This window comes from Pleurodeles waltl, chromosome 1_2 (assembly GCF_031143425.1).
Source record: "Pleurodeles waltl isolate 20211129_DDA chromosome 1_2, aPleWal1.hap1.20221129, whole genome shotgun sequence".
In the NCBI taxonomy this organism is placed as follows: Eukaryota; Metazoa; Chordata; class Amphibia; order Caudata; family Salamandridae; genus Pleurodeles; species Pleurodeles waltl.
This window is the reverse complement of record NC_090437.1, coordinates 1,268,842,482-1,268,863,597: the sequence shown is the minus strand read 5'-3', so window position 1 is coordinate 1,268,863,597 and position 21,116 is coordinate 1,268,842,482.

Below are 21,116 nucleotides of genomic sequence, written 5' to 3'. Positions count from 1 at the left end.
TTCATATTGGTATGTGTAAAGCATACCATCACCCTTTATGGTATCCTGATGCTAAGAAAGGGGTGTGTGCCTAGACCCACCTAGGGTACGTTGGTTAATTGCCAGATCTTCAGCTTCTTACTCAATTCAAGAAGAGAGAAGGAGGCTCCAATGTAGAGTGTTAAGCCTTTCCATACTTTAGAAGCGCCCGTCCTTCCCATCTGGTTCTCTGTATGCATGGGATGTGTGCAATTAGGAGTCCAGTACAGCAGAGGTGCCTGGGTGGTTGATGGAAGGAGATATGACTGTTTATGTAGGTGGGGCCTAAATTCTGGAGTGTCTTGAATGTGTGCTTGAGGAGTTTGAAATTAGCATGTATGTATGTTGTGAAACACTGAAGCTCCCTGACGTGTGGTAAGATGTGAGCTCTGTGTGGAAGGTTGAAGATGAGTCTGGTCGCTGAGTTCTGGATGGCTTGTAGCCTTCTGGTGAACTGCTTTGTATTCTTGGATTAGAGAGTGTTCCTGTAGTACAATTTACTGGTGATTAGGGCCTGAAATTTTTTTTTTCTGAAGTTGCTTCAGAGCCATTTGAAGATCTTCATCAGCAGGTGTGGAAACAGGACGACGATGTTCACTTATGTGATCATTTATACTTTGTTGTTGATGATGATTCTGAGGTTCCTGGCGTGGGTGCTGGGTGTGGGTCCGAGTTTGGCCGACCACCGGTTGGCGTTCCATGGTAAGTTGTACTTGCCAAAGCTCACTGCCTCTGTATTGTCAGTGTTTTGCTAGAGACAGTTGGCTTTCATCCAGTGAGTGACTTTGATGATGCAGGGGATTAACATATTTGTTGTGCTAAGGAGTTTGTATAAGAGGGAGAGTATGGGTTACATTCCATTGGCGTAGGAGAGGATGTTAATGTTGTGTGCATGAATGACATTGGCCAGAGGGATCATGTGTGCATTGAAGAGGGTGGGGCTGAGCCATGAACCTTGAGGCACTCTACAATTTCATTAATGAGACTTGGAGGAGTAAGGTGTCTAAAGGCCTTATCAGTCGCGGTGGCGGTCTAGATCGCTGCCAATTTGGCGATCTGACTACCACATTACAACACTGTCAGCTCCGAAAGGATCTTGAATTGTGGTGGACTGGCTGTGGCAGAGGTCCTAATCCGCCAGGGCAGCACTGCTTGGGGATTATGACCTTGTTCTCCACCAGCAGTTTCATGGTGGTAGAACCTCCATGAAAAGGTTGGCAGAGAACAGCTGCAGGGGGCATAGGGAGGCCCCTGCACTGCCCTTGCACTTGGCATGGTCAGTGCAGGGGCCCCTCTGCCCAGCACCCTCCTCCTGCACCCTAGCAAAGTACACTATCTGCTTTGCAGACAGAGAACAATGCAAGAGTGCTGATGCACCCTGCTCACGACAGCATTGTTGCCGGCTCAATTATGAGCCAAAGACAATGCTGTAACCTGTTTCCTGCCGACCTAGCAGGAAACCCATAATTACATGCCTGCACTTGGCATGGGCAGTGTAGGGGCCCCTCTGCCCAGCACCCTCGACCTGCACCCTGCTTTCTACAGCATTGCCTCCGGCTCGATTATGAGCCAAAGACAATGCTGTAGTCTATTTCCATGACCTACCAGGAAACCCATAATAGCTCTGCCGCATAGGCAGGCACAACCCTATCAGGATTTTAGTGGACAAACGTTTTCGTCCACCAAACTCATAATGGGGCCCTAAGTATGAAAAGGGATAGGCACAGCAACATGTCATAGTGAAACCAAAAAACTTAAAATTTCTGTGCTTGAACTGAAATCATTGTAATAAAATCATAAAAGGAGTAAAAAAAAGATAAGCCCATACACACAATGTGCCACTGAAAATTGTATTTTCAGATTAAAGTGTCCCTGTAGAAACTTTTACATAGGAAAGAAAGGGTCATAGCTCCAGGTGGGGGGGGGGTGTTTGGGGTGTTACACCCTACCCTAAAAATGTATTCTGTAGTGAATAATTAGGTACAGGGGCTTTCAGTCTGATAATGTGAAGTGTCTTTTGGATTTCACCTGGGAGTTTTACATGCCTGCACTGAAAAAACATAAACACTCTTTCGTCTATGTTTTGAAGGCCTTAAAAATGCTGATAAGTTTGAAAAAATATTATGTTTTAAGTACCTCCTAACAATCCACACTCCTCTCTCTTCCTGCTGCCCCTTAAGACTCCCTCATGTCCAACTTCTCAAATAAAGTATTTTAACAAGATGTACCAGCGTGAATGTTGGGAAATCTGAAGCTCCCCCCAATCATATTGACCATGCTATAACGCTGAGAAAAGAGAGAAAGGAAGATCAAATCAAGAGTGAATGAATGTACATCCAACATCAGCAATGACTATCCAAAGAGGGACTGGAAATGTAACTTTTAGAAGGGGGGTTTCTTCAATACCCTATCTTTCTCAACACTAATAATAGACTCCCTTTTTCAACAATAACTATTTCAATGATGCTTGAATAGTTCCTAGTAATCAGCCAATTGCCTCTATTTCTCAGTTTTCCACACTAAGGGCCTGATTACAAGTTTGGCGGTACTTGTACCACCATGCCAGCGGCGGCGGTCCAACCACTGCCAGCTAGGCGGTCAGACCGCCAGATTACGATGCTGTCGGAAACCCTGCTCCAAGACCTCCACAGGACCTCCACCACCACCAAGGCTCCTGCTACTGCCACCATGGTGGTTTAGTAACCGGCAGCTACAGGAGGCTGTACCGGCACGTTCACCACCATCTGGATCATGATTTGCTTTTTGGTAGAGCTTTCCCTGGAGGTGGGACCTCTATGCAAAGGTTGTCGGAAATGGGGAGAAAAGAGTGAAAACTCACCTTTTTTTTTAGATTAACTGCAGCGTGTGTGAGTCCATACCCCTCCTGTGCTGCTGCCTTGAAGTTCTGCATCCCCACAATCCCAGATTTGAAGGTAGGAGACACTGTCACTTCTCCTATGTTATGCATGCGAACAGTCCATATGCTTACACATATAGCGACACATACATTACACATGTCTACATACATTGTACTACACTTACACAACATATACATGTGTTTCCTGATATGCACACTTTCCACTATATTTCTTTTCTGCAGCACCCCTCTACTCCACTGCAGCATAGCCTGCTGGTCCATCGGGGACATCAGAATACAGTGGGGTGGGACAGGTGGCACAGCGACCTTTCACAGACAGCCAGACCTCCAAAGTCATAATCAAGCCCTAATTCTGTTTTGACATTGTAAATGTGTATCAACATTTTACCAATTATTTCACACTTTCTCCAATAATAGACAACAATGACAGAGCTACCACCCACATCATCATTCAGGATTAAACACTGATGTGGAGATGCTCTAACTCTGCCTCCCTCCTCCACTGAAATTTATAATGGGCTGAGAATCCAGACTGCATTGTTGAGAACTGCTCAGATGTGAGCACAGTGAGGTGGCATCTAGACAGCCCCATTGACAAACAAATCTCATGGTTTCTAAATATATCACCTTCCCTTCACAGCAATCAATCAATCAAAAAATGTATTAAGCGTGCTACTCACGACGCTGAGGGGGGGGAGGGGGAGTGCCTATTAATGCTCAAAAGCCATCTCTTGAGGTGTTTTCTGAAAGTCAGGAGGTCCTGGGTCTTGCGTAGGTTGGTGTGGAGGGAGTTCCAGGTCTTGGTGGCGAGGTAGGAGAAGGATCTGCCTCCAGAGGTGGTGCGTTGGATGCGGGGGACTTTGGCGAGGGCATGGTTAGCGGAGCAGAGGAGACGTGTAAGTTCAGTCGTTCGTGGAGGTAGGCTGGTCCAGTGTTGTGGAGGGATTTGTGGGCGTGGATGAGGACTTTGAAAATTATCCTTTTGCTGATGGGCAGCTAGTGAAGGGATCTGAGGTGGGCGGAGATGTGTTCATGGCGTGGGAGGTTCAGGATGAGACGTGCGGCTGCGTTCTGGATTCACTGGAGTTTCTGCTGAAGCTTGGCTGTGGTACCAGCGTAGAGGGCGTTTCCTTAGTCTAATCTGCTGCTGATGAGCCCATGGGTGACGGTTTCTCTGGTTTCTATGGGGATCCATTAAAGGTCTTCCGTAGCATGCGAAGGGTGTTGAAACAGGAGGAAGTTATGATGTTGATTTGCTGGGCCATGGTGAGAGAGGAGTCTAAGATGATGCCGAGATTGCGTGCGTGGGTGGAGGGTGTTGGGGGTCATCGTAGGGCGGTGGGCCACCAGGAGTCATCCCATACTGTCTTATTGGGGCCAAAGATGATGATTTCTGTTTTGTTGGAGTTGAGTTTGAGGCGGTTTGCTGTCATCCATTTGGCGGTGTTGAGGACTCCGGCGTGGAGGTTTGTCTTGGCGGTGGTGGGGTTCCTAGTGAGGGAGATGACGAGCTGGGTGTCGCCTGCGTACGAGATGATGGTGATTCCGTGAGGGCAAAGGATGTTGGCGAGCGGGGCCATGTAAATGTTGAAGAGGGTGGGGCTGAGGGAGGACCCCTGGGGGACCGCACAGATGATCTTGGTTGTTAGGGACTGGAAGGGAGGGGGGCAGACTTTCTGGGTTCTTTAGGTGAGGAAGGAGGTGAGCCAGTCCAGGGCCTTGTGTTGGATTCCTGCGTCAAAAAGATGTGCGCGAAGGATTTGGTGGCAAACAGTGTGGAAGACTGCGGAGAGGTCCAGGAGGATGAGTGCGGCGGTCTCGCCCTTGTCAACTCTGGTTCTGATGTCGTCAATGCAGGCGATGAGGGCAGTCTCAGTGCTGTGGTTCTTGCGAAAACCAGACTGGGAGGCATTGAGTGCGTTGTTTTCCTCTAGGAAGTGAGACAGACGGGCGTTCACTATCTTCTCAGCGACCTTGGTGGGGAAGGGGAGAAGAGAAATGGGGCAGGAGTTCGTGAGGTCTTCCGGGTCTGCTTTGGGTTTTTTGAGGAGTGCGGTGACTTCGGCGTGCTTCCAGGTGTCTGGGAAGGTGGCGGAGTCGAAGGAGCTGTTGATTACAAAGGTTTTGTGTGTGAGGGGGGTCGATGGTGCAGAATTTGGGTTTGGTGAGCTCTTTGATGATGGTAAAGAGTTCCTTGCTGTTATATGAGTTACTATCTAAGCGTTCTTTGTAGTAAGCCCTTTTGGTGGTCCAGATGAGTTGGTGGTGTTTGCGTATGGTAGTTTTGAGGGTGGAGAAGTTGATCATGGAGGGTTCTTGGTGCCAAGCTTTCTCGGTTTTGCGGCATTCACACTTGGAGGCTTGGAGTTCAGTGGTGAACCAGGGGGCGGTCTTGATGTTGTGGTGTTGTTGTTACTTTTCAGTGGGGCGAGGGAGTCTGCGCAGGTTGTAAGCCATTGTGTGAGGTAGTGAGCTGCGGTGTTGGGGTAACAGGATAACAACATTACGTAGTCTTGTATGACTAACAATTTCAAGCATAAACTGGAGTCAATGAGGACTGTAACTTTCCACATCTCCATGTAATTCATGCTTTGATGTATTTATAAATTAGATTGAAACTTATGAGTAAATCAATGTAAATGCTTGTTATAAGATGCAGCAATCAATATGTGGCCAACACTGTGTGTAGATAGATACAGGAAAGATAAATAGTAAAAGACAGCTCAATGGTTCATGGACAAAATATTGAGTTAAAAATATCAGAAAACAGAAATATCAGAAAAAATATTTTGAATCAAAAATATTGTGATAAAGATACAACTTTCAAGAATATGTTTTTTATTATTAATAATAGAGAGCCTGATTTAGATTTTGGCGGAAGGAATTCTCCATCACAAACAGATATCCCATCTGCCGTACTATGGTACCAACAGGATAGAATGGAATTGCAATATGAGGAAGGGATATCATCTCATTTGTGACGGAGTATTCCCCTCCGCCGACTTCTAAATCAGGCCCATAGCTTTTGAAGAATATAATTTTTAATATGTTCAGTAATACATTAGCAGAACATTTAGGGGCTGATCACGAGTTTGGAGGTCAGAGGACTGACATGTTGGCGGTGGCGGTCCAACCGCCAACAGGCTGGAGGAGTGTACCGTTGTATTATGAGTCTGGCAGATGAGCAATGAGAAGACTGCCAGTGGTCTGTCGCCACCGCCAGGCAGCACAGACCGCCACGGTCTGTTTGAGCCACAAACAGGCAAGCAGAGAACATGTTTCCACCTGACCTATTAAGAGGTAGCACACCACCAATGAACCCCTACGGTCCGACCACCATGTATCAGCAGGCGGAAAGGAGCAGTATAAAGGGAGACACACACCTGCACACAGCCCCACACGTCCAGAGCCGCCATGGACCCATTCCTGAACATCATGCCGCTGCTCCTGCTTGCCATAAGTACAAACACCTACCTGTATTATTAACATGTACAACAAATTTGTACCGCTACAAAACACATCTTGGGGGAGCGGGAAAGCCAGCAGCTATACCGATCTATCAAGACACACACACATACTGCAATTCAGACACCCACACCTCAGCCAGCACACACACGCTGCATGCCAATACCACACATATACTGACAGCCACACAACATAGGATCAGGGACACTGAAGGTCACACAACACACACACAGCAACAACAACACAACACCAACACAACTACTGCACATATACATATATATTTACACACGCTTACACCCAACACTGGCCAGGGACTGTCCACACATACAACACACATATACAATCATCTGCCAAGTCACACATTCAACACTACCATCAAACAACTCTGCAAACGACACACACATCACACACACACAGCACAGTGGACCAACAATACCAAGCACAATGCACACAGAGACAAATAGACAAGAGACACAAACCGCACCACCACAACAACAACTGCACAACTGGGATAGGAGCTTCAGGACCATACTTTGAAGGAGACTCCATTGGGACACATATCATGGTGCACAATGGCTCTCCAGATCCCCCTCTTCTGATGGGCGTTGACCTGCGTGGATGCAAATGAAAAGACAGACCATTATGTCCACACACCCCACTCAAAATGGCAGAGTCACATACATGTCAGTGCACATAGCTAATGACATGCTGTCTTGACCATCCTGTCAACCTGTGGCACATAGCATGCATTGGACAAATGGACTTGGTTGCACACACTCCCCATTAGCATGCCCGACACACACCATAGCTCCGGCCCTGCACTGACCAGTTAGAAAACCAGTGACCTTGGTGGCATATGAGGCATTCACATGACATTGACCAAGGGTAGAATGGCTCACATCTCACAAAGTATCAGGTGACAGGTACAGCACACTGCATTCCATGGGCAGCAACATCCACCACCTTTAAATGTCACATGCTGCATACAGTCCCAACATGTCACAGCAAGCCTACAGACAGACCAATTGTTCTTTGACAACATTTAATGGAGTGACATGTAGAGCACACAAAGAGGCAAGCCTGTCCATGTGTGGACAAGTGCAGATACAGATGCAGGCACCTGCTACTTCTGGTGGTGGTGGTCTGTGTGTCAGATCGACTTTGAGGTATACATATTGTAGGAAAGTACCATCTTGCCTGGCATGTTACCCCCATTTTTCACTGTATATATGTTGTTTTAGTTGTATGTGTCACTGGGACCCTGGTAACCCAGGGCCCCAGTGCTCATAAGTGTGCCTGAATGTGTTACCTGTGTAGTGACTAACTGTCTCACTGAGGCTCTGCTAATCAGAACCTCAGTGGTTATGCTCTCTCATTTCTTTCCAAATTGTCACTAACAGGCTAGTGACCATTTTTACCAATTTACATTGGCTTACTGGAACACCCTTATAATTCCCTAGTATATGGTACTGAGGTACCCAGGGTATTGGGGTTCCAGGAGATCCCTATGGGCTGCAGCATTTCTTTTGCCACCCATAGGGAGCTCTGACAATTCTTACACAGGCCTGCCACTGCAGCCTGAGTGAAATAACGTCCACGTTATTTCACAGCCATTTTACACTGCACTTAAGTAACTTATAAGTCACCTATATGTCTAACCTTTACCTGGTAAAGGTTAGGTGCAAAGTTACTTAGTGTGAGGGCACCCTGGCACTAGCCAAGGTGCCCCCACATTGTTCAGAGCCAATTCCCTGAACTTTGTGAGTGCGGGGACACCATTACACGCGTGCACTACATATAGGTCACTACCTATATGTAGCTTCACAATGGTAACTCCGAATATGGCCATGTAACATGTCTATGATCATGAAATTGCCCCCTCTATGCCATCCTGGCATAGTTGGCACAATCCCATGATCCCAGTGGTCTGTAGCACAGACCCTGGTACTGCCAAACTGCCCTTCCTGGGGTTTCACTGCAGCTGCTGCTGCCAACCCCTCAGACAGGCATCTGCCCTCCTGGGGTCCAGCCAGGCCTGGCCCAGGATGGCAGAACAAAGAACTTCCTCTGAGAGAGGGTGTTACACCCTCTCCCTTTGGAAAATGGTGTGAAGGCAGGGGAGGAGTAGCCTCCCCCAGCCTCTGGAAATGCTTTGTTGGGCACAGATGTGCCCAATTCTGCATAAGCCAGTCTACACCGGTTCAGGGGACCCCTTAGCCCTGCTCTGGCGCGAAACTGGACAAAGGAAAGGGGAGTGACCACTCCCCTGACCTGCACCTCCCCTGGGAGGTGTCCAGAGCTCCTCCAGTGTGCTCCAGAACTCTGCCATCTTGGAAACAGAGGTGCTGCTGGCACACTGGACTGCTCTGAGTGGCCAGTGCCACCAGGTGACGTCAGAGACTCCTTGTAATAGGCTCCTTCAGGTGTTGCTAGCCTATCCTCTCTCCTAGGTAGCCAAACCCTCTTTTCTGGCTATTTAGGGTCTCTGGGGAAACTTCAGAGAACGAATGCAAGAGCTCATCCGAGTTCCTCTGCATCTCTCTCTTCACCTTCTGATAAGGAATCGACTGCTGACCGCGCTGGAAGCCTGCAAACCTGCAACATAGTATCAAAGACAACTACTGCAACTCTGTAACGCTGATCCTGCCGCCTTCTCGACTGTTTTCCTGCTTGTGCATGCTGTGGGGGTAGTCTGCCTCCTCTCTGCACCAGAAGCTCCGAAGAAATCTCCCGTGGGTCGACGGAATCTTCCCCCTGCAACCGCAGGCACCAAAAAGCTGCATTACCGGTCCCTTGGGTCTCCTCTCAGCACGACGAGCGAGGTCCCTCGAATCCAGCGACTCTGTCCAAGTGACCCCCACAGTCCAGTGACTCTTCAGTCCAAGTTTGGTGGAGGTAAGTCCTTGCCTCACCTCGCTGGGCTGCATTGCTGGGAACCGCGACTTTGCAGCTACTCCGGCCCCTGTGCACTTCCGGCGGAAATCCTTTGTTTACAGCCAAGCCTGGGTCCACGGCACTCTAACCTGCATTGCACGACTTTCTAAGTTGGTCTCCGGCGACGTGGGACTCCTTTGTGCAACTTCGGCGAGCACCGTTTCATGCATCCTTGTAGTGCCTGTTTCTGGCACTTCTCCGGGTGCTACCTGCTTCAGAGAGGGCTCCTTGTCTTGCTCGACGTCCCCTCTCTCTGCTTGTCCAATTTGCGACCTCCTGGTCCCTCCTGGGCCTCAGCAGCGTCCAAAAACGCTAACTGCACGATTTGCCGCTAGCAAGGCTTGTTGGCGTTCTTTCGGCGGGAAAACACTTTTGCACGGCGAGAGGGATCCGTCCACTAAAGGGGAAGTCTCTAGCCCTTTTTGTTCCTGCAGAAACCTCAGCTTCTTCTGTCCAGTAGAAGCTTCTTTGCACCCGCAGCTGGCATTTCCTGGGCATTTTCCCATCTCCGACTTCCTTGTGACTTTTGGACTTGGTCCCCTTGTTCCACAGGTACCCTAGATTGGAAATCCACAGTTGTTGCATTGTTGGTTTGTGTCTTTCCTGCATTATTCCTCTAACACAACTTCTTTGTCCTTAGGGGAACTTTAGTGCACTTTGCACTCACTTTTCAGGGTCTTGGGGAGGGTTATTTTTCTAACTCTCACTATTTTCTAATAGTCCCAGCGACCCTCTACAAGGTCACATAGGTTTGGGGTCCATTCGTGGTTCGCATTCCACTTTTGGAGTATATGGTTTGTGTTGCCCCTATCCCTATGTTTCCCCATTGCATCCTATTGTAACTATACATTGTTTGCACTGTTTTCTAAGACTATACTGCATATTTTTGCTATTGTGTATATATACCTTGTGTATATTTCCTATCCTCTCACTGAGGGTACACTCTAAGATACTTTGGCATATTGTCATAAAAATAAAGTACCTTTATTTTTAGTATAACTGTGTATTGTGTTTTCTTATGATATTGTGCATATGACACTAAGTGGTACTGTAGTAGCTTCACACGTCTCCTAGTTCAGCCTAAGCTGCTCCGCTAAGCTACCATTATCTATCAGCCTAAGCTGCTAGACACCCTATACACTAATAAGGGATAACTGGGCCTGGTGCAAGGTCCAAGTACCCCTTGGTACTCACTACAAGCCAGTCCAGCCTCCTACATTGGTTGTGCATTGGTGGGATAGGTGCTTTGAGACTACTTACCACTCTTGTCATTGTACATTTCATAAGAGAAAAATATACAAAACAAGGTCAGTGTATATACACATAGCCAAAAAGTTTTGCATTTCCTCTTTTCACTCTTTTCTAAGTGCTGAAAAGTACTTCTAACTTTCTAAAAAGTTCTAAAAAGTTTTAAAAGTTTTTTTTTCTCTGTCTTTCTAAAAGCTCTGACAAACTTTTTATCTTTTACTATCACTTTAACTCTCTCTAAAAATGTCTGGCACAGGCCAAAATGTTGATCTGTCCAAACTTGCATTTGACAACCTTAGCTGGAAAAGAGCAAGGAGTCTCTGTATAGAGAGAGGTTTGAGTGTAGGGAAGAATCCTTCCTTGGAACTGTTACTTAACATGCTTAGAGAACAGGATAAGGCCATAGGTGCCTCATCTGTTGAAAAAGTACCTAATAGTTCCCAATCTGATTCAGGGACTCCCCCAGGAAAAGATTCAGGAAAGAAACTTCCTAGCCTGCCCATTACTAGATAGTCTAGCATAGTTGGTAATGATGATGAGCCACACCATACAAATAGTGTTGTCTCACATCATAACAAAAGCATTTATTCTCACCATACTGGTAGTAATGTTTCTGTTAGCCAAGCTGTTAGGGTGGCTTCTGTAAGGGACAGGTCTCCTTCTGTTCATTCCCATCATACCTCTGTAACTAGGAATGTCCCTCCCACCAACCCTGATGACAGAATGTTAGAGAGGGAACTCAATAATTTGAGGGTGGAACAAACCAGACTGAAGCTTAAAAAGCAACAGCTGGATTTGGATAGACAGTCTTTTGAACTAGAGAAGGAAAGACAGAAGTTGGGTTTAGAAACCCATGGTGGCAGCAGCAGTATTCCCCATAGTCATCCTGCAAAAGAGCATGATTCCAGGAATCTGCACAAGATAGTTCCCCCTTATAAGGAGGGGGATGACATTAAAAAGTGGTTTGCTGCACTTGAGAGGGCCTGTGTTGTACAGGATGTCCCTCAAAGGCAGTGGGCTGCTATCCTATGGCTATCATTTAGTGGAAAAGGTAGGGATAGGCTCCTTACTGTGAAAGAAAATGATGCTAATAATTTCCAAGTTCTTAAGAATGCACTCCTGGATGGTTATGGCTTAACCACTGAACAGTACAGGATAAAGTTCAGAGAGACCAAAAAGGAGTCTTCACAAGACTGGGTTGATTTCATTGACCATTCAGTGAAGGCCTTGGAGGGGTGGTTACATGGCAGTAAAGTTACTGATTATGACAGCCTGTATAACTTAATCCTGAGAGAGCATATTCTTAATAATTGTGTGTCTGATTTGTTGCACCAGTACTTGGTGGACTCTGATCTGACCTCTCCCCAAGAATTGGGAAAGAAGGCAGACAAATTGGTCAGAACAAGAGTGAACAGAAAAGTTCATACAGGGGGTGACAAAGATGGCAACAAAAAGAAGGATGGTAAGTCTTCAGACAAGGGTGGGGACAAATCTAAAAATGAGTCTTCATCAGGCCCACAAAAACACTCTGGTGGGGGTGGTGGGTCCAAATCCTCTTTTAATCAGAACAAGGAAAATAAACCATGGTGCTATTTATGTAAAATAAAAGGCCATTGGACAACAGATCCCAGTTGTCCAAAGAAAGGCACCAATGCTCCTACCACTACAACCCCTACTGCTACCCCTAGTGTCCCTACTAATAGCAGTGGTGGTGGGAGCAAACCTACTAATAGCCAATCCAAGGGAGTAGCTGGGCTCACTTTTGGTAATTTAGTTGGGGTTGGCCTTGTTAGGGAGGCCACAGAGGCTGTGTTCGTCTCTGAGGGGGCTATTGATTTAGCCACCTTAGTTGCTTGTCCCCTTAATATGGATAAGTACAAGCAGCTACCCCTAATAAATGGTGTTGAGGTTCAGGCCTACAGGGACACTGGTGCCAGTGTGACTATGGTCATAGAGAAACTGGTCCACCCTGAACAACACCTACTTGGTCACCAGTACCAAGTAACTGATGCTCACAACAACACACTTAGCCACCCCATGGCTGTTGTAAATCTCAACTGGGGGGGGGGTTACTGGTCCAAAGAAAGTTGTGGTAGCTTCAGATCTACCTGTAGACTGTCTATTAGGGAATGATTTGGAGACATCAGCTTGGTCAGATGTGGAGTTGGAGGCCCATGCAGCAGTGCTGGGCATCCCAGGGCATATTTTTGCTTTGACAAGGGCTCAGGCCAAAAAGCAAAAAGGACAGGGAAGCTTGGATCCTGGAACAATGGACCAAGTGCTCTCTAAAGCTAGGGCTAGTAGAAGCAAACCACTTCCTACTATCCCTCCCTCTACAGTGGATTCTACTTCTGAGGAAGAAGAATTCCCTCCCTGTGCAGAACCTACACCAGAGGAGCTGGAAGCAGACACTGCTGAGCTTTTGGGTGAAGGGGGGCCTGCCTGAGAGGAGCTGAGTGTGGCACAGCAAACCTGTCCCACATTAGAGGGTCTCAGACAGCAAGCTGTCAAACAGGCTAATGGGGATGTCAGTGACTCTCACAGAGTTTACTGGGAGGACAACCTCTTGTACACTGAGCATAGGGATCCTAAACCTGGAGCTGCCAGGAGATTAGTGATTCCTCAGGAGTACAGAAAGTTCATCCTAACCCTAGCACATGACATTCCCCTAGCTGGACACCTGGGTCAAATGAAAACTTGGGACAGATTGGTTCCATTGTTTCATTGGCCTAGGATGTCTGAGGACACAAAGGAACTTTGTAAGTCCTGTGAAACCTGTCAAGCCAGTGGCAAGACAGGTGGCACCCCAAAGGCACCCCTTATTCCACTGCCTGTGGTTGGGGTTCCCTTTGAAAGGGTAGGGGTTGACATAGTTGGCCCCCTTGACCCTCCTACTGCTTCAGGCAATAGATTTATCTTGGTGGTAGTGGACCATGCCACAAGATATCCTGAAGCTATTCCTTTAAGGACCACTACAGCACCTGCAGTGGCAAAGGCCCTCCTGGGAATATTTTCCAGGGTGGGCTTCCCAAAGGAAGTAGTATCAGACAGGGGAAGCAATTTCATGTCTGCATACTTAAAGGCCATGTGGAAGGAGTGTGGTGTAACGTACAAGTTCACAACACCCTATCATCCACAAACAAATGGACTGGTGGAGAGATTTAATAAAACTCTCAAAGGCATGATTATGGGTCTCCCTGAAAAACTCCGCAGGAGATGGGATATCCTTCTACCATGCCTCCTTTTTGCCTACAGGGAGGTACCCCAGAAAGGAGTGGGCTTCAGCCCCTTTGAACTTCTTTTTGGACACCCTGTTAGGGGTCCACTCACACTTGTAAAGGAGGGTTGGGAACAACCTTTAAAAGCTCCTAAGCAGGATATTGTGGATTATGTACTTGGCCTCAGATCAAGGATGGCTGAGTACATGAAAAAGGCCAGTAAAAACCTTCAGGCCAGCCAAGAGCTCCAGAAGCAATGGCATGATCAGAAGGCTGTTTTGGTTCAGTACCAACCAGGGCAGAAAGTGTGGGTCTTGGAGCCTGTGGCCCCAAGAGCACTCCAAGATAAATGGAGTGGTCCCCACACAATTGTTGAAAAGAAGGGAGAAGTCACCTATTTAGTTGACTTAGGCACTGCCAGGAGTCCCCTTAGGGTGCTCCATGTCAACCGCCTGAAACCCTACTATGACAGGGCTGATCTCACCCTGCTCATGGCAACTGATGAGGGACAGGAAGAAGACAGTGATCCTCTACCTGATCTCTTCTCTTCCACAGAACAAGATGCTCTTGTGGAAGGTGTAGTTTTGGCTGATTGTCTTACTGCTGAGCAGAAAGATAATTGCATAAATCTCCTAGATCAATTCTCTGAACTCTTCTCTACTGTGCCAGGTACCAGTTCTTGGTGTGAGCACACTATAGATACTGGAGACAGTTTACCTGTCAAAAGCAAGATCTATAGGCAGCCTGACCATGTCAGGGACTGCATAAAGCAAGAGGTCCAGAAAATGTTAGAACTAGGAGTAGTTGAGCACTGTGACAGTCCATGGGCTTCTCCTGTGGTACTGGTACCAAAACCCCATTCCAAAGATGGAAAGAAGGAAATGCGGTTTTGTGTAGACTATAGAGGTCTCAACTTGGTAACCAAAACTGATGCTCACCCTATACCCAGGGCAGATGAGCTCATAGATACACTGGCATCTGCCAAGTATCTAAGCACTTTTGATTTGACTGCAGGGTATTGGCAGATCAAATTATCAGAAGATGCTAAACCTAAGACTGCATTTTCTACCATTGGAGGACATTACCAGTTTAATGTAATGCCTTTTGGTTTGAAAAATGCACCTGCCACTTTTCAGAGGTTGGTGAACACAGTCCTGCAAGGGCTGGAAGCTTTCAGTGCAGCATATTTGGACGATATAGCTGTCTTTAGCTCCAGCTAGGATGATCACCTGGTCCACCTATGGAAAGTTTTGGAGGCCCTGCAAAAGGCAGGCCTCACTATCAAGGCTTCAAAGTGCCAGATAGGGCAGGGTAAGGTGGTTTATCTGGGACACCTTGTTGGTGGGGAACAGATTGCACCACTTCAGGGGAAAATCCAAACAATTATTGATTGCGTTCCCCCTACCACTCAGACTCAGGTGAGAGCCTTCCTAGGCCTCACTGGGTATTACAGGAGGTTCATTAAGAACTATGGCTCCATTGCAGCCCCTCTTAATGACCTCACATCCAAGAAAATGCTTAAAAAGGTATTATGGACAGCAAACTGTCAGAAAGCTTTTGAGGAGCTGAAGCAGGCCATGTGCTCGGCACCTGTCCTGAAAAGCCCTTGTTACTCTAAAAAATTCTATGTCCAAGCTGATGCATCTGAATTAGGAGTAGGGGCAGTCCTATCACAACTTAATTCTGAGGGCCAGGATCAACCTGTTGCTTTTATTAGTAGGAGGTTGACCCCTAGAGAAAAGCGTTGGTCTGCCATTGAGAGGGAGGCCTTTGCTGTGGTCTGGGCTCTGAAGAAGTTGAGGCCATACCTGTTTGGCACTCACTTCATTGTTCAGACAGACCACAAACCTCTACTTTGGCTAAAACAAATGAAAGGTGAAAATCCTAAATTGTTGAGGTGGTCCATATCCCTACAGGGAATGGACTATACAGTGGAACTTAGACCTGGGAGTAGCCACTCCAATGCAGATGGACTCTCCAGATATTTCCACTTAGACAATGAAGACTCATCAGGTCATGGCTAGTCTTATTGTCCTTCGTTTGGGGGGGGTTGTGTAGGAAAGTACCATCTTGCCTGGCATGTTACCCCCATTTTTCACTGTATATATGTTGTTTTAGTTGTATGTGTCACTGGGACCCTGGTAACCCAGGGCCCCAGTGCTCATAAGTGTGCCTGAATGTGTTACCTGTGTAGTGACTAACTGTCTCACTGAGGCTCTGCTAATCAGAACCTCAGTGGTTATGCTCTCTCATTTCTTTCCAAATTGTCACTAACAGGCTAGTGACCATTTTTACCAATTTACATTGGCTTACTGGAACACCCTTATAATTCCCTAGTATATGGTACTGAGGTACCCAGGGTATTGGGGTTCCAGGAGATCCCTATGGGCTGCAGCATTTCTTTTGCCACCCATAGGGAGCTCTGACAATTCTTACACAGGCCTGCCACTGCAGCCTGAGTGAAATAACGTCCACGTTATTTCATAGCCATTTTACACTGCACTTAAGTAACTTATAAGTCACCTATATGTCTAACCTTTACCTGGTAAAGGTTAGGTGCAAAGTTACTTAGTGTGAGGGCACCCTGGCACTAGCCAAGGTGCCCCCACATTGTTCAGAGCCAATTCCCTGAACTTTGTGAGTGCGGGGACACCATTACACGCGTGCACTACATATAGGTCACTACCTATATGTAGCTTCACAATGGTAACTCCGAATATGGCCATGTAATATGTCTATGATCATGGAATTGCCCCCTCTATGCCATCCTGGCATAGTTGGCACAATCCCATGATCCCAGTGGTCTGTAGCACAGACCCTGGTACTGCCAAACTGCCCTTCCTGGGGTTTCACTGCAGCTGCTGCTGCTGCCAACCCCTCAGACAGGCATCTGCCCTCCTGGGGTCCAGCCAGGCCTGGCCCAGGATGGCAGAACAAAGAACTTCCTCTGAGAGAGGGTGTTACACCCTCTCCCTTTGGAAAATGGTGTGAAGGCAGGGGAGGAGTAGCCTCCCCCAGCCTCTGGAAATGCTTTGTTGGGCACAGATGTGCCCAATTCTGCATAAGCCAGTCTACACCGGTTCAGGGGACCCCTTAGCCCTGATCTGGTGCGAAACTGGACAAAGGAAAGGGGAGTGACCACTCCCCTGACCTGCACCTCCCCTGGGAGGTGTCCAGAGCTCCTCTAGTGTGCTCCAGACCTCTGCCATCTTGGAAACAGAGGTGCTGCTGGCACACTGGACTGCTCTGAGTGGCCAGTGCCACCAGGTGACGTCAGAGACTCCTTGTGATAGGCTCCTTCAGGTGTTGCTAGCCTATCCTCTCTCCTAGGTAGCCAAACCCTCTTTTCTGGCTATTTAGGGTCTCTGTCTCTGGGGAAACTTCAGATAACGAATGCAAGAGCTCATCCGAGTTCCTCTGCATCTCTCTCTTCACCTTCTGATAAGGAATCGACTGCTGACCGCGCTGGAAGCCTGCAAACCTGCAACATAGTAGCAAAGACGACTACTGCAACTCTGTAACGCTGATCCTGCCGCCTTCTCGACTGTTTTCCTGCTTGTGCATGCTGTGGGGGTAGTCTGCCTCCTCTCTGCACCAGAAGCTCCGAAGAAATCTCCCGTGGGTCGACGGAATCTTCCCCCTGCAACCGCAGGCACCAAAAAGCTGCATTACCGGTCCCTTGGGTCTCCTCTCAGCACGACGAGCGAGGTCCCTTGAATCCAGCGGCTCTGTCCAAGTAACCCCCACAGTCCAGTGACTCTTCAGTCCAAGTTTGGTGGAGGTAAGTCCTTGCCTCACCTCGCTGGGCTGCATTGCTGGGAACCGCGACTTTGCAGCTACTCCGGCCCCTGTGCACTTCCGGCGGAAATCCTTTGTGCACATCCAAGCCTGGGTCCACGGCACTCTAACCTGCATTGCACGACTTTCTAAGTTGGTCTCCGGCGACGTGGAACTCCTTTGTGCAACTTCGGCAAGCACCATTTCACGCATCCTCGTAGTGCCTGTTTCTGGCACTTCTCCGGGTGCTTCCTGCTTCAGAGAGGGCTCCTTGTCTTGCTCGACGTCCCCTCTCTCTGTTGTTCCAATTTGCGACCTCCTGGTCCCTCCTGGGCCTCAGCAGCGTCCAAAAACGCTAACTGCACGATTTGCAGCTAGCAAGGCTTGTTGGCGTTCTTTCGGCGGGAAAACACTTCTGCACGACTCTCCACGGCGAGAGGGATCTGTCCACCAAAGGGGAAGTCTCTAGCTGTTTTAGTTCCTGCAGAAACCTCAGCTTCTTCTGTCCAGTAGAAGCTTCTTTGCACCCGCAGCTGGCATTTCCTGGGCATTTGCCCATCTCCGACTTGCTTGTGACTTTTGGACTTGGTCCCCTTGTTCCACAGGTACCCTAGATTGGAAATCCACAGTTGTTGCATTGTTGGTTTGTGTCTTTCCTGCATTATTCCTCTAACACGACTTCTTTGTCCTTAGGGGAACTTTAGTGCACTTTGCACTCACTTTTCAGGGTCTTGGGGAGGGTTATTTTTCTAACTCTCACTATTTTCTAATAGTCCCAGCGACCCTCTACAAGGTCACATAGGTTTGGGGTCCATTCGTGGTTCGCATTCCACTTTTGGAGTATATGGTTTGTGTTGCCCCTATCCCTATGTTTCCCCATTGCATCCTATTGTAACTATACATTGTTTGCACTGTTTTCTAAGACTATACTGCATATTTTTGCTATTGTGTATATATACCTTGTGTATATTTCCTATCCTCTCACTGAGGGTACACTCTAAGATACTTTGGCATATTGTCATAAAAATAAAGTACCTTTATTTTTAGTATAACTGTGTATTGTGTTTTCTTATGATATTGTGCATATGACACTAAGTGGTACTGTAGTAGCTTCACACGTCTCCTAGTTCAGCCTAAGCTGCTCTGCTAAGCTACCATTATCTATCAGCCTAAGCTGCTAGACACCCTATACACTAATAAGGGATAACTGGGCCTGGTGCAAGGTGCAAGTACCCCTTGGTACTCACTACAAGCCAGTCCAGCCTCCTACATTGGTTGTGCATTGGTGGGATAGGTGCTTTGAGACTACTTACCACTCTTGTCATTGTACTTTTCATAAGAGAAAAATATACAAAACAAGGTCAGTGTATATACACATAGCCAAAAAGTTTTGCATTTCCTCTTTTCACTCTTTTCTAAGTGCTGAAAAGTACTTCTAACTTTCTAAAAAGTTCTAAAAAGTTTTAAAAGTTTTTTTTTCTCTGTCTTTCTAAAAGCTCTGACAAACTTTTTATCTTTTACTATCACTTTAACTCTCTCTAAAAATGTCTGGCACAGGCCAAAATGTTGATCTGTCCAAACTTGCATTTGACAACCTTAGCTGGAAAAGAGCAAGGAGTCTCTGTATAGAGAGAGGTTTGAGTGTAGGGAAGAATCCTTCCTTGGAACTGTTACTTAACATGCTTAGAGAACAGGATAAGGCCATAGGTGCCTCATCTGTTGAAAAAGTACCTAATAGTTCCCAATCTGATTCAGGGACTCCCCCAGGAAAAGATTCAGGAAAGAAACTTCCTAGCCTGCCCATTACTAGACAGTCTAGCATAGTTGGTAATGATGATGAGCCACACCATACAAATAGTGTTGTCTCACATCATAACAAAAGCATTTATTCTCACCATACTGGTAGTAATGTTTCTGTTAGCCAAGCTGTTAGGGTGGCTTCTGTAAGGGACAGGTCTCCTTCTGTTCATTCCCATCATACCTCTGTAACTAGGAATGTCCCTCCCACCAACCCTGATGACAGAATGTTAGAGAGGGAACTCAATAATTTGAGGGTGGAACAAACCAGACTGAAGCTTAAAAAGCAACAGCTGGATTTGGATAGACAGTCTTTTGAACTAGAGAAGGAAAGACAGAAGTTGGGTTTAGAAACCCATGGTGGCAGCAGCAGTATTCCCCATAGTCATCCTGCAAAAGAGCATGATTCCAGGAATCTGCACAAGATAGTTCCCCCTTATAAGGAGGGGGATGACATTAAAAAGTGGTTTGCTGCACTTGAGAGGGCCTGTGTTGTACAGGATGTCCCTCAAAGGCAGTGGGCTGCTATCCTATGGCTATCATTTAGTGGAAAAGGTAGGGATAGGCTCCTTACTGTGAAAGAAAATGATGCTAATAATTTCCAAGTTCTTAAGAATGCACTCCTGGATGGTTATGGCTTAACCACTGAACAGTACAGGATAAAGTTCAGAGAGACCAAAAAGGAGTCTTCACAAGACTGGGTTGATTTCATTGACCATTCAGTGAAGGCCTTGGAGGGGTGGTTACATGGCAGTAAAGTTACTGATTATGACAGCCTGTATAACTTAATCCTGAGAGAGCATATTCTTAATAATTGTGTGTCTGATTTGTTGCACCAGTACTTGGTGGACTCTGATCTGACCTCTCCCCAAGAATTGGGAAAGAAGGCAGACAAATGGGTCAGAACAAGAGTGAACAGAAAAGTTCATACAGGGGGTGACAAAGATGGCAACAAAAAGAAGGATGGTAAGTCTTCAGACAAGGGTGGGGACACATCTAAAAATGAGTCTTCATCAGGCCCACAAAAACACTCTGGTGGGGGTGGTGGGTCCAAATCCTCTTTTAATCAGAACAAGGAAAAGAAACCATGGTGCTATTTATGTAAAATAAAAGGCCATTGGACAACAGATCCCAGTTGTCCAAAGAAAGGCACCAATGCTCCTACCACTACAACCCCTACTGCTACCCCTAGTGTCCCTACTAATAGCAGTGGTGGTGGGAGCAAACCTACTAATAGCCAATCCAAGGGAGTAGCTGGGCTCACTTTTGGTAATTTAGTTGGGGTTGGCCTTGTTAAGGAGGCCACAGAGGCTGTGTTAGTCTCTGAGGGGGCTATTGATTTAGCCACCTTAGTTGCTTGTCCCCTTAATATGGATAAGTACAAGCAGCTACCCCTAATAAATGGTGTTGAGGTTCAGGCCTACAGGGACACTGGTGCCAGTGTGACTATGGTCATAGAGAAACTGGTCCACCCTGAACAACACCTACTTGGTCACCAGTACCAAGTAACTGATGCTCACAACAACACACTTAGCCACCCCATGGCTGTTGTAAATCTCAACTGGGGGGGGGTTACTGGTCCAAAGAAAGTTGTGGTAGCTTCAGATCTACCTGTAGACTGTCTATTAGGGAATGATTTGGAGACATCAGCTTGGTCAGATGTGGAGTTGGAGGCCCATGCAGCAGTGCTGGGCATCCCAGGGCATATTTTTGCTTTGACAAGGGCTCAGGCCAAAAAGCAAAAAGGACAGGGAAGCTTGGATCCTGGAACAATGGACCAA